Source organism: Balaenoptera acutorostrata, chromosome 9 (assembly GCF_949987535.1).
Source record: "Balaenoptera acutorostrata chromosome 9, mBalAcu1.1, whole genome shotgun sequence".
In the NCBI taxonomy this organism is placed as follows: Eukaryota; Metazoa; Chordata; class Mammalia; order Artiodactyla; family Balaenopteridae; genus Balaenoptera; species Balaenoptera acutorostrata.
Window position 1 is genome coordinate 40,438,354 of NC_080072.1, and position 11,662 is coordinate 40,450,015.

Here is an 11,662-nt window from a genome sequence, read left to right on the forward strand (position 1 = left end):
ATTTATTTATTTATGGCTGTGTTGGGTCTTCGTTTCTGTGCAAGGGCTTTCTCTAGTTGTGGCAAGCGGGGGCCACTCTTCATCGCGGTGCGCGGGCCTCTCACCATCGCGGCCTCTCCTGTTGCAGAGCACCAGCTCCAGACGCACAGGCTCAGTAATTGTGGCTCACGGGCCCCGCTGCTCCGCGGCATGTGGGATCTTCCCAGACCAGGGCTCGAACCCGTGTCCCCTGCATTGGCAGGCAGATTCTCAACCACTGCGCCACCAGGGAAGCCCTAGAGTGGTCTTTTAAAATCTAAGTCACACGGTGTCCCGCATGCTTAAAAACCTCCAGTGGTTTCCCATCTCCTTAAGAATAAAATCCTTATCTTGCCTTACAAGGGAGTATTAGGATCCTGGCAGGAAAACAGGTGGATGTCACACTCAAATTGAGGAATTTGGAGAATGTGTACTAAAGGAACTCTTTACAGAGGTGCCAGTGGGGTTTAGGGAAGCCACAAGGCATGCTGTCTGTGGTTCCCTGGAGCTGGCAATCCTGGAGAGGCATTAGGGATACCCACCCCCAACCTGAAGTGCACAGGGGAACTCCAAGCTGCTGAAGGTCATCTGGGTAAAGACGACTCCTGCCCTCTGATTTCTTGCAGGTGCCTCCCATTGGCCAAATCTCATAGGAAGCCAGAGGTCAAGGGAGCTTGTTGATATGGGCCATAAACATCAGCTTCCCAGGCGGCAGAACAGGGTGGCAAGTGGGTGTGGGGGGACAAAAGGGAAGTATCCAACTCAAAGGGCCCCTGTGGTGTGGCCTCTGCGTTCATCTCCTGCCACCCTTCCCAGTCACACTGGCCTGGTTTCACAAACACTCCTCCCCAGGCCATTGCCCTTGTTCATTCCTCTGCCTGGAAGGTTCTTCCCCCAGACATCTGCATGGCTTGCTCCTTCATTGAGGTCTCTGTTCAACTGTAACCTCAACCAGAGGCCCTGTCTAAAAGAGCTCCCTCCCACCCAGCACTCCATCCCCCAGTCCCGCTGTTCTTCAGAGCACTGATTACTACCTGACATGCTGTGTTGATATTTTCAGATTATAAGAAAGCCCCATAGAGCAAGGACCTTGTTTGTTCACTGCTATATCCCTAGAATTTAGAATAGTGTCTGGCACATAGTAGGTTCTCAAATATTGGTTAAATGAATGCACACCAGAGATGAAAAAACTTTTGAGATCTTGGAAAAAGTCTTTTCAACTCTCATTGTTGAGTGATAGAATTTGACTGGGAGTAGACTCTAGATTGGAAATAGTTTTTCCTAAAGAGTTTCAGCACTGCTTATTGTTTTAAACTAAAAACAAACAAAAACTGTTGTTGAGAAGTCAGATGTCATTCTGTTTCCCACTCCTTTGTTTATAACCTGTTTTTTTGGGTTTTTTTTTTTCTTCTTTTCTTGACCTGATGCTTTTAGGATTGTCTCTTTATTGCTTAGTGTTCTGAGATTTGCAATAATGCCTTGGTTTTATCTGTTTTCATTTGTTCTGCAAGGTACTCAGTGAGCTATTTCAGTTTCAAAATTGTCTTGCAGTTCTGGGAAATTTTCTGGAATTACTCCTTTAATATTTCTCCCACACTATTTTCTGTGTTCTTTTTCTGGAACTCATTATTTGCACATTAGATTTCTGGACTGATCCTGTAATTTTTTTCATCTTTTTTTTTTTTTTTTTTTTTTTTTTTAATAAAGTCTCTTTATTCTTTTTTTTTTTAAATTAATTAATTAATTAATTTATGGTTGTGTTGGGTCTCCGTTTCTGTGCGAGGGCTTCCCCCAGTCGCGGCGAGCGGGGGCCACTCCTCATCGCGGTGCACGGGCCTCTCACCATCGCGGCCTCTCCCGCTGGGGAGCACAGGCTCCAGACGCGCAGGCTCAGTAGCTGTGGCTCACGGGGCCTAGTTGCTCCGCGGCATGTGGGACCCTCCCAGACCAGGGCTCGAACCCGTGTCCCCTGCATCGGCAGGCAGACTCTCAACCACTGCGCCACCAGGGAAGCCCTTTTTTCATCTTTTACCAACTATTGTCCATCGGTTTTCCTTCTGAGAGGTTTCAACTTTATCTTCCAGTCTTAACTAAGTTTTTCCATTTCTACCTTTATATTTTTAATTTCCTAGAGCCAGTGGTATATTGGTAAATGTTATATGTATGCTGGAGGGCGTGTGTGTATGTGTGTGTATATATATAATATTTACTTATATGTATGTTGGTGAATGTTTAAATCTCTGGGGTGGGGTGGGCACTGATTTGTAGTGTTTACCTATTCTCTGATGTAAAAACTCCCATGATGGCCAATTTCAAGCTGTCAGTGGGATGGAGCTGGGAAGAGATACTTGACAGTAGACCAACTATATAGTATTTTGTCTATACAGAAACAGTAAACATAAATGACTTCAAGGCCATAGATGATAATAAAATGATGTAAAATAATTAGGAAATGATGAGCTTTATTTCTTACATTGTTTTAAATATAATTTATTTACCTTTGAGTTTATATAATTTAATTTTGAGTAATGCCCTGTGCTTAACTAGCTTTCAGAATTCCTCAGAAAGTAACAGTTGGGTATTGTTAGCCCTTATGAGCCAGATCTAGCTCATCACTGCTCAGAGCTCCTCTTTGTTCCCTGAACTTGCTTTTCATAGAAACCTGTTGTTTCACAGATAAACTTTTTCTGCCTCTACATTGTCTGTTTTCTTTGAGATCCTTTTTTGTTTGTTTGTCTTTTATGTTAAAGGCTTTCCTCAAATGTCCAGTAATCCTTGTAAGGATCTGAATTGGTATGCTCACTATACAGTATAGTATATAGACAATATGGAATTGTATCCAGATACAATTACTCTTTCTACCACTGGGGGGCGTGTGTGTGTGTGTGCGCGCGCGCGCGCGCGCGCGCACGCTGAAGCTAACACTACCCTATACCTGCAGCTTCGTATAATTTAAAAGTACTCTCACATTTGTTATTTCTTTGATTTTCACAACTTCCCAAAAAGTTGACTCTAGATTTTTTTGGAAGGAGGTTTGGCATAAATTCATTTATGTGAGAAAATTACCCCCATTTTAAAGATGGGGAAATTGAGGCTCAGAAAAGGTAACTCAAACTAAGGCCATTTGGATCCTTGGTGTTCCTATCACTACACTTGATGCCTCTTATCCATTTTCTCAGGTTTTGTTCTTTTTTTTTTTTTTTTAAAGAGAAGTGCAAATAATAAAGACCCGTGTTCTAGACAAACCAATTAAAAAATTGAGTAATATTTTAGCTAATGCCTAATATATGACAATATATCTATTAGAGAAATCAAAATTTTAAATCTTCAGAAGTCTCAGTGAGTATAAGCAGTTTTTACTATTGTTTCTCTCTCATTTTCTTTTCTTTTTTTCTTTTTTTTTTTTGGCTGCGCCACAAGGCTTGCGGGATCTTAATTCCCCGACCGGGGAGTTAACCCCGCAACCTCTGCAGTGAAAGCACGGAATCCTAATCACTGACCGCCAGGGAATTCCCTCTCTCTCATTTTATTACCTATGAATAGAAATTAGAGTTCTCTTAAGCTAAGGATAAGAGTTGCCTTTCAGGTCTAAGCTAGTGCTGTTCCCGGCTCCCAGTATCACCTGCAGTCAAACTGCTTCATACACTGTTACCTGTTGCTGTGACGTGTAGCAGCAGCTTGAGAATGATAAATCTCCAAATCAAGATAGTGATTCCTCCAGGGGGAAGGAGGTGGGCAAGATTGGGCAGGGCTACACGGAGAGTTTCAATTGTGTCTGTCAGGTTTTATTTCATAAGCTAGGTGATAGGTACAAGGGGTTTTGTTATATTCTGTCTTTTTGTATGCCCAACATAATTCATTTTAAAAGTCTCTACAGGGTCTAGAGTTATAAACGCAATTCATTCACTCCACAAATATTTATTGAGCACTTTTGTGACAAGCATTCTAGACAGCAGTGAACAGCAGTTTAGGGTCTGGATTCATCACTAATTCATTCAACATGGATGTGCTATGCCAGATGTTAATAAGATGACTCACACCTGATCCTGCACCTTAAAAAAGAGTTTTAGACTAGTGTGAGGTAGGGCACATTAGTCATTAAGCATACACATCTCACAAGGTTGAAGTTAACTTCAGAAGAGAGGTGCAGATAAAGTGGTAAGGAAAAATCACAGAGAATTTGGAAGGGCTTCACAGAGAAGATGGTAGATGAGCTGCATTTTGAAGGGCATTCTGGGAAAGGGGAGGGATGCACTCCAGGCAAAGGGCCTCTGCAGAGGGAACAGCACGAGCAAAGTATGAGGTAGGAGCGTGTGCAGTGTGAGGGTCCAGTGAGTATTCTAGTTCGGCTGATGAACTCAGTGGTAGGGACTGAAAAGTCTAGGAAAGAAGTTAGGTCAACTCCCAGAGGGCCCAGGTCCAGGCCAAGCTGCTAGACTATTCTGTAGGAGACATAGAGCTATTTGCTGTAAGGCCAGGAGGGCAGGGGAGTGGCAGGTTGCTCATAGAGCTTGGGTGGTCACAAACAGGACCTGGAGAGACAGGAGCAGGTGGGAGATCACAACAGTAGAGTCCACAGGACCTACTGTTTCTTTTGGGTTGGGATCATTACAGGTGGCTGTTCAGTTTCTGCTTGAACCCCTCCAGGGATGGGAAGCTCATCACTCAAAAGGAGTATGGTTTTTACTACTGGGTAGCAGTTCCCCATGTGTCTTGCTGGGTCTCACATGGAGCTCTACTTCACAGGGCCGTGGTGAGGGGGGAGGAGATGGAAGAGGAGGAAGAACTTGGAAAAGCTCAAAGCATGCTGTCTCTGTGAGGGCACTGTCCTCTCTGCTTCTGGCAGTCAGTGTGCGTGAGGATGAGCTGGGCTGGGGGATGCAAGCGGGGAAGGGCTGCTTTGAGGCTGTGCTCTTTTCCACTCAGGCACTGACCAACAGGCTGGAGGTTGGAGGTTTTGGGTTGCCTTTGTGGTGCCTCTGTGGGGATGCCACGGTACTGGGCCTGGAGTGCAAGGGGGACTTGGGACAGAGGCCATCTAGTGCTGGAGGTATGGGATGGTCCTGTGTCACTGGGGTCCTGCTCTGCCAGCATCCACTCTTCTAGTCCAGAGAAAGGGCTTTCGACTGATCTGGGAGTCTCTCAGCATGGGCCATCAGCACTGGCTCTCACACCTTGCCAGCATGGCTTTTGGCTCAAAGATTGGGGCAAGACTGGTCTTCACGGAAGACTGATTTGGTACCCTACCCTCTGAGGGTCATTAGACAGACCCCCACCCCCACCCGCCCTAAATCTCTCCAGCTAACTTACTGCAGTGTCTGAAATCTCGTCATTGGACACATATATTTCCTAGAGGGTCTGGCACATTACTTGAGAGCCTACTAGAATACAGTTATCTATTAACAAATTCACAAAGATTCGAAGGGCCTGATTGCCTTTTGTAACTGTAAAGCCCTACACTAAACTAAAGTGCTATTATTCATGCAAATCACCCTCAGCTCTAACCACCTCTAACTCAGGATCAGGAACTTACGGATCACAAACACTTTTGCCTCCGTAATCTCACTGGACCTTTACAGCAACCCTGTACCACAGAAATTATTAAACTTCTCTTTTGGGGCTTCCCTGGTGGCGCAGTGGTTGAGAATCTGCCTGCTAATGCAGGGGACACGGGTTCAAGCCCTGGTCTGGGAGGATCCCACATGCCGCGGAGCAGCTGGGCCTGTGAGCCACAACTACTGAGCCTGCGCGTCTGGAGCCTGTGCTCCGCAGCAAGAGAGGCCACGATAGTGAGAGGCCCACACACCGCGATGAAGAGTGGCCCCCGCTCGCCGCAACTAGAGAAAGCCCTCGCACAGAAACGAAGACCCAACACAGCCAAAAATAAATAAATTAAAAAAACCAAAAAACAAAAAAACAACTTCTCTTTGCCTCAGTTTCGTCTTGTAAAATGGAAGTAAAATCCCTTGCCCAAGGTCACATGACGAATATGAGGCCACAGAGACTGGACACTAGATTTTAGAAACAAAGTCTTATTTCCTCCTATTTTTTCAAAGCAGCTTGGGGTGTGACACACTCTACATTGTGGAAGGATTACTGTCTGACCGGGATAGGTCTCTGACCTTTGAAAGCAAGATAAAGATTGGGTAGGGCTGGAAAGGGAAGTCAAGTAGTCATTTGGGTGGGTGTGGGATGCCACCCAGAATGCATGGCAGGAGGGTCACCGAGGAAGCTGAACTGGGATTTGGGGGTGTGGTCAGCCATTCAGGTGATAAGACTTAGGTCCCCCCCACCACCACTGGGGAAAGAGCCTGGGACGGGCGTCTGTGAATAGCACAGCCAGAATAGAACCCAGGCTGTCGGTGCCTGAGCCCTGTTTTCTCCATCCCTGCACTGTCCCCCAGAGGTGCTGTGTGAACTTTGGCAAGTCTCACTGCCTGGCTGATCCTTACTAGTAAAGAAGGAGATTGGACCAGATAGGCTCCAAGCCACCTCTCCCCACCCCCTGCCCCCACCCCCCGCCCGGGCAATGCCATGCTAAGTTCTGGAAGCAGGTGAAACTATTCAAGTCTCCAGCACCTCCAGAAGAGAGGCCCTGGGGCAGGGAGGATGTGTTTCCAGTCCTGACTAAATCACTTTTTCTTACATCATAACATTCCTTTCTGGTCTTGCACCTGCCTGAAGGATGGAAAATCGGTTATCTGTGAGTCACCTCCTGGGCTCTGCCCAACCTGCCCATTTATTTCTTCTTTCAGCAACATTCTCTAGATGCTTACAATGGCCCTGGCCCCTCTCCTCTCCTCTCTCATCCATCCATCTATCCATCCAATCAACAAATGTTTATTGAACTGTGTGTCAGCTGCTATTTTAGGCTTTGAGATACAATAGTGAGCAAAACTAGACACGGTCCCTGCCCTCTTGGAGCCTACAGGGTTTTGGAGGGGAGAGATACTAATTAAATGATCACCATACTAATGGAGATGCCAATGGTAACAAGTTCTACAAAGGAGATGGGTCTGGTACTAAAAGAGCCTGTGGGTGGTCGGGTGGGGGAATCTCACCAAGGTGGGTAGAGAAGGCTTCCCTGAGGATGTGACTCTTGAGCTGTTGTCTGACGTAAGGGGGAGTGAAGTGGGGAGATGCAGTGGGCATTCCAGGCACAGGAAATGGCCCGTACAAAGGCCTTGTGGCAGAGGGAGCCCAGTGAGTCGGGGAGGGAGGCAGGGGCCAGACCCACAGGACTTTGTAGGCCTTTGAAAGGGACGGTCTTGTCTTTAGAGCAATAGGGATGAAGGGTTTTTTGGGGTTTTTTTTTTAATTTATTTATTTATTTTTGGCTGCGTTGGGTCTTTGTTTCTGTGCGAGGGCTCTCTCTAGTTGCCGCGAGCGGGGGCCACTCCTCATCGCGGTGCGCGGGCCTCTTACTATCGCGGCCTCTCTTGTTGCGGAGCACAGGCTCCAGACGCGCAGGCTCAGCAGTTGTGGCTCACGGGCCCAGTTGCTCCGCAGCATGTGGGATCTTCCCAGACCAGGGCTCGAACCTGTGTCCCCTGCATTGGCAGGCAGATTCTCAACCACTGCGCCACCAGGGAAGCCCCGATGAAGGGTTTTAATCAGGGCGAGTGACATGATCAGCTTTACATTTTTAAAATATTCTGGCTGCCCGCTGGGTGAAGAATGGATGAGGGTGAGTGGAAGATGAACTGGACCTAGTGAATTTGGGAGACCAGAGAGGAGGCCAGAGTCCAAAGGAGAGATGACTGCAGCTTGGACTAAGGTGTCAGGGTAGAGGTGGAGAAGAGCAGAGAAGTTAGAGAAACATCTAGACCATAAACCTGTCAAGACTTGGTGTTGGGTTGGATGTGGGGAGTGAAAGAGAGGTATGAAAGACGACTGCCAGTCTCTGGCACGGGCAGAAGCAGGGGTGGCAGTCATTCATGAAGACGGAACACTGGGTGGAGGGGGGCAGGTGTGGGCCGTACATTATGAGTTCAGTTTTGGAGATGTTGAGTTTGAACAACTGTCTATAAGATATCCAATTAGGTCAAATAATAATAAGTAACACTGAGCACTTACACGTGCGGGACGCTACACTAAGGGCGTTATCAGTATTATCTCATTTAATTCTGATAGTCACTCTATGAGTAGAGAGCATCAGCATCTCCGTTTTCCAAAAGACACCAGGGCACAGAAAGGGAAAGCAGGCAGGCAGTTGGACATACTGGTCTGAAGCTCAGAAAAAAGCTCTAGGCAGGAGATGTAGCATCTTCAGGGAGGAGTAGAACCTGAAGCCATGGTCAAGTGAAATTGTCCGAGGAGAGATGAGTCCAGCTTCTCTCCCATCTTGCCTCCACCCCGTCTCTAGCTGGGCTCCGCTCAGGCCCACTCTCCTGTGCTGGGCAGTAAGTGGGGTGCCTGGACCCACCCTGGGTGTGGGAGATTGTCTATATCAAACTCTTCATTCTCCACTCAAGAGGCGGGGTCTAATCGTCCTCCCTTTCAATCTGCCAGGCCTGTGACTTGCTTGTAAATATTAGAATTCAAAAAAAGTGACTTTAGGACTTTTGAAGCTAGGGCAGAAAAGGCCTTGTTACCTGGATCACTCATGCTCGGGGTAGGAAGGCTGACCCTGAGCCTCCAAGCTGCGAGAGAGCGGAGGTCACACACAGAGGCCATGCACGGGTGCTCTGGAAACCAGCCACAGTGGCACAAGATAAAAAACGAACAGTAAAAGAAAGAATGAAAGGGTTCTATTAAAGGTATTTCACCTGAAGTCCCCACCCAACCCCGACACGCGTACGCACACGCAGGGTAGTACTACTGCCCTCCCATACAGCACTGCCGCTCCAAAGACAGTGGCCTTTGGGACATTCTGGCTCAAACTTAGGTCACACAGATCCCAGCTTTGAGCCACAGGGTCCAGGGAAAGCCAGTATGTCATGGGTACACAGATCCCTTGGGGCCTGACCACCTAAGGGGAAGCAGATGCCAGTGGGTAATGGCAGGTCCTAGAGATTTATTTTTTAATAAATTTATTTATTTATCTATTTACTTTTGGCTGCGTTGGGTCTTCATTGCTGCACACGGGCTTTCTCTGGTTGCAGCGAGCGGGGCTACTCTTCGTTGTGGTGCGCGGGCTTCTCATGGCGGCTTCTTGTTGCGGAGCACAGGCTCTAGGAAGCAGCAGGTCCTAGAGATTTACTATTTTTTTAATTTTAATTTTTTAATGAATTTATTTATTTATTTATTTATGGCTGCATTGGGTCTTCGTTGCTGCATGCAGGATTTCTTTAGTTGCGTTGAGCTGGGGCTACTCTTCATTGCGGTGAGTGGGCTCCTCATTGCGGTGGCTTCTCTTGTTGCAGAGCACGGGCTCTAGGTGCGTGGGCTTCAGTAGTTGTGGCACGTGGGCTCTAGAGCGCAGGCTCGGTAGTTGTGGCTTGTGGTGCACAGGCTTAGTCGCTCCGCGGCATGTGGGATCTTCCCAGACCAGGGCTTGAACTCGTGTCCCCTGCATTGGCAGGCGGATTCTTAACCAGTGCACCACCAGGGAAGTCCCTGGGTCCTAGAAATTTAGAGGGACTGTGAGCCCCAGGGAGCCCCACCAGAGGGCAGCAGGAAGCTGGCCCTAGGCTCCAGTGAGTCCCTCTGCTGAGAATGTCACTGGGGGTCCAGAGGCTCCATGGAGAAGAATTTAGGTCAGATTCTGAAGGAAGACAGTGGGAAAGCTACTTTAAGCTTGTGTGGAGGGATGGCCTGTATAGAGCTAGGTAGGCAGGAGTTAAGAAGTCAAAATTGCCAGAGGTGAGGATGGGGACTAGACGCTCCGTTCAGGCAGGGAGGGACTGTGTCTGTTTTATGCAACCACCTATATCATTAGACCCATGCCTGGCATATAATATGCATTAAATTAATATATATTGATCAAATGCACAAATGGAGATGCTGTTGTAAGGGACAAGGGAGGGAAGGGAAGGAACGGCAAATGTTTTGAGTGGAAGACAAAAAAGAAAGGAATTTTTACTTATTGGGCACCTACTATATTTTGGGCAGTACCCTAATAATAAGCTCTTTAAATTCATGATCTCTCTTTTCAAGTTAGTTTTTTTAAAAAATTTATTTTATTTATTTATTTATTTTTGGCTGCATTGGGTCTTCATTGCTGTGCGCGGGCTTTCTCCAGCCGCGGCGAGGGGGGGCCACTCCTCGTTGCAGTGTGTGGGCTTACCGCGGTGGCTTCTCTTGTTGTGGAGCATGGTCTCCAGGTGCGCGGGCTTCAGTAGCTGTGGCGCACAGGCTCTGTAGTTGTTGCTCGCGGGCTCTAGAGCACAGGCTCAGTAGTTGCGGCACACGGGCTTAGTCGCTCTGCAGCATGTGGGATCCTCCTGGACCAGGGCTCGAACCCATGTCCGCTGCATTGGCAGGCGGATTCTCAACCACTGCACCACCAGGGAAGCCCATTGTTCATTTATTTTTTATTTTTAGCTGTGGTGGGTCTTCGTTACTGCACGCGGGCTTTCTCTAGTTGCAGCGAGCAGGGGCGGCTACTCTTTGTTGGTGGTGTACAGGCTTCTCGTTGCAGTGGCTTCTCTTGTTGCAGAGCATGGGCTCTAGGAGCGCGGGCTTCAGTAGTTGTGGCACGTGGGCTCAGTAGTTGTGGCTTGCGGGCTCTAGAGCGCAGGCTCAGTAGTTGTGGCACACGGGCTTAGTTGCTCTGTAGCATGTGGGATCTTCCCAGACCAGGGGTCGAACCCGTGCCCCCTGCATTGGCAGGTGGATTCTCAACCAGTGCGCCACCAGGGAAGTCCCTCAAGTTAGTTTTTTGACTGAAAAACAACACATGCTTAAGGTTAAAAAATATGAAACAAAACAAGAATTTTAAAGTAAGTCTCACTCTCATATCAGACCCATAAGCCTTCTTCTCAGAGGCTAACAATATTTTTTGCATATCTTTGTAGAAATATTATATGCATGTCCCTTGAGGGTCATCTGCTCCCTCCTGCATCTTTCTGAACCTCCAGGCTCAGATTAGAGCAGCATTTCTCAAAATGTGGTCTGGGACCACCTTCAACAGAATCACCTGGTGGGGACATCGCTTATTAAAATGCAGAATTTGGGGCTTCACATAGACCCCCTAGAATCAGGGTAAGGAAAAATCCCTGATTTTCTGCCCCAGGCAATTCTGATACCCACTAGCATTTGAGAAGCACCGACCTGACTCACACAATCACTTCATGGAGAGAGGGCCCAGATAGCAGTGGGTACAAATCTAGGCTCCACTGTTTCCTCACTGGGGGACCTTGGCCCTGGGTGAAGCACTTTACTTCTTGTCTTAGTGGGCTTGGGCTGCCTTAACAAAGTGCCACAAGCTTGGGTGGCTTAAACAACAGAAATTTATTTCCTTAGATCTGGAGGCTGTAAGTCCCAGATCCAAGTGCAAACAGGGTTAGTTTCTGGTGAGGCCTCTCTTCCTTACTTGCAGATGGCTCTCTTCTTGATAAGTCTTGATATGTCTTTTCTCTGTGGGTGTAAAGAGAATGAGCTCTGGTCTCCCTCTTCTCATAAGGACACCAGTCCTAACGGATTAAGGCCCCACCCTTATGACCTCATTTAACCTTAATTACTTCTTTAAAGGCCCTATCTC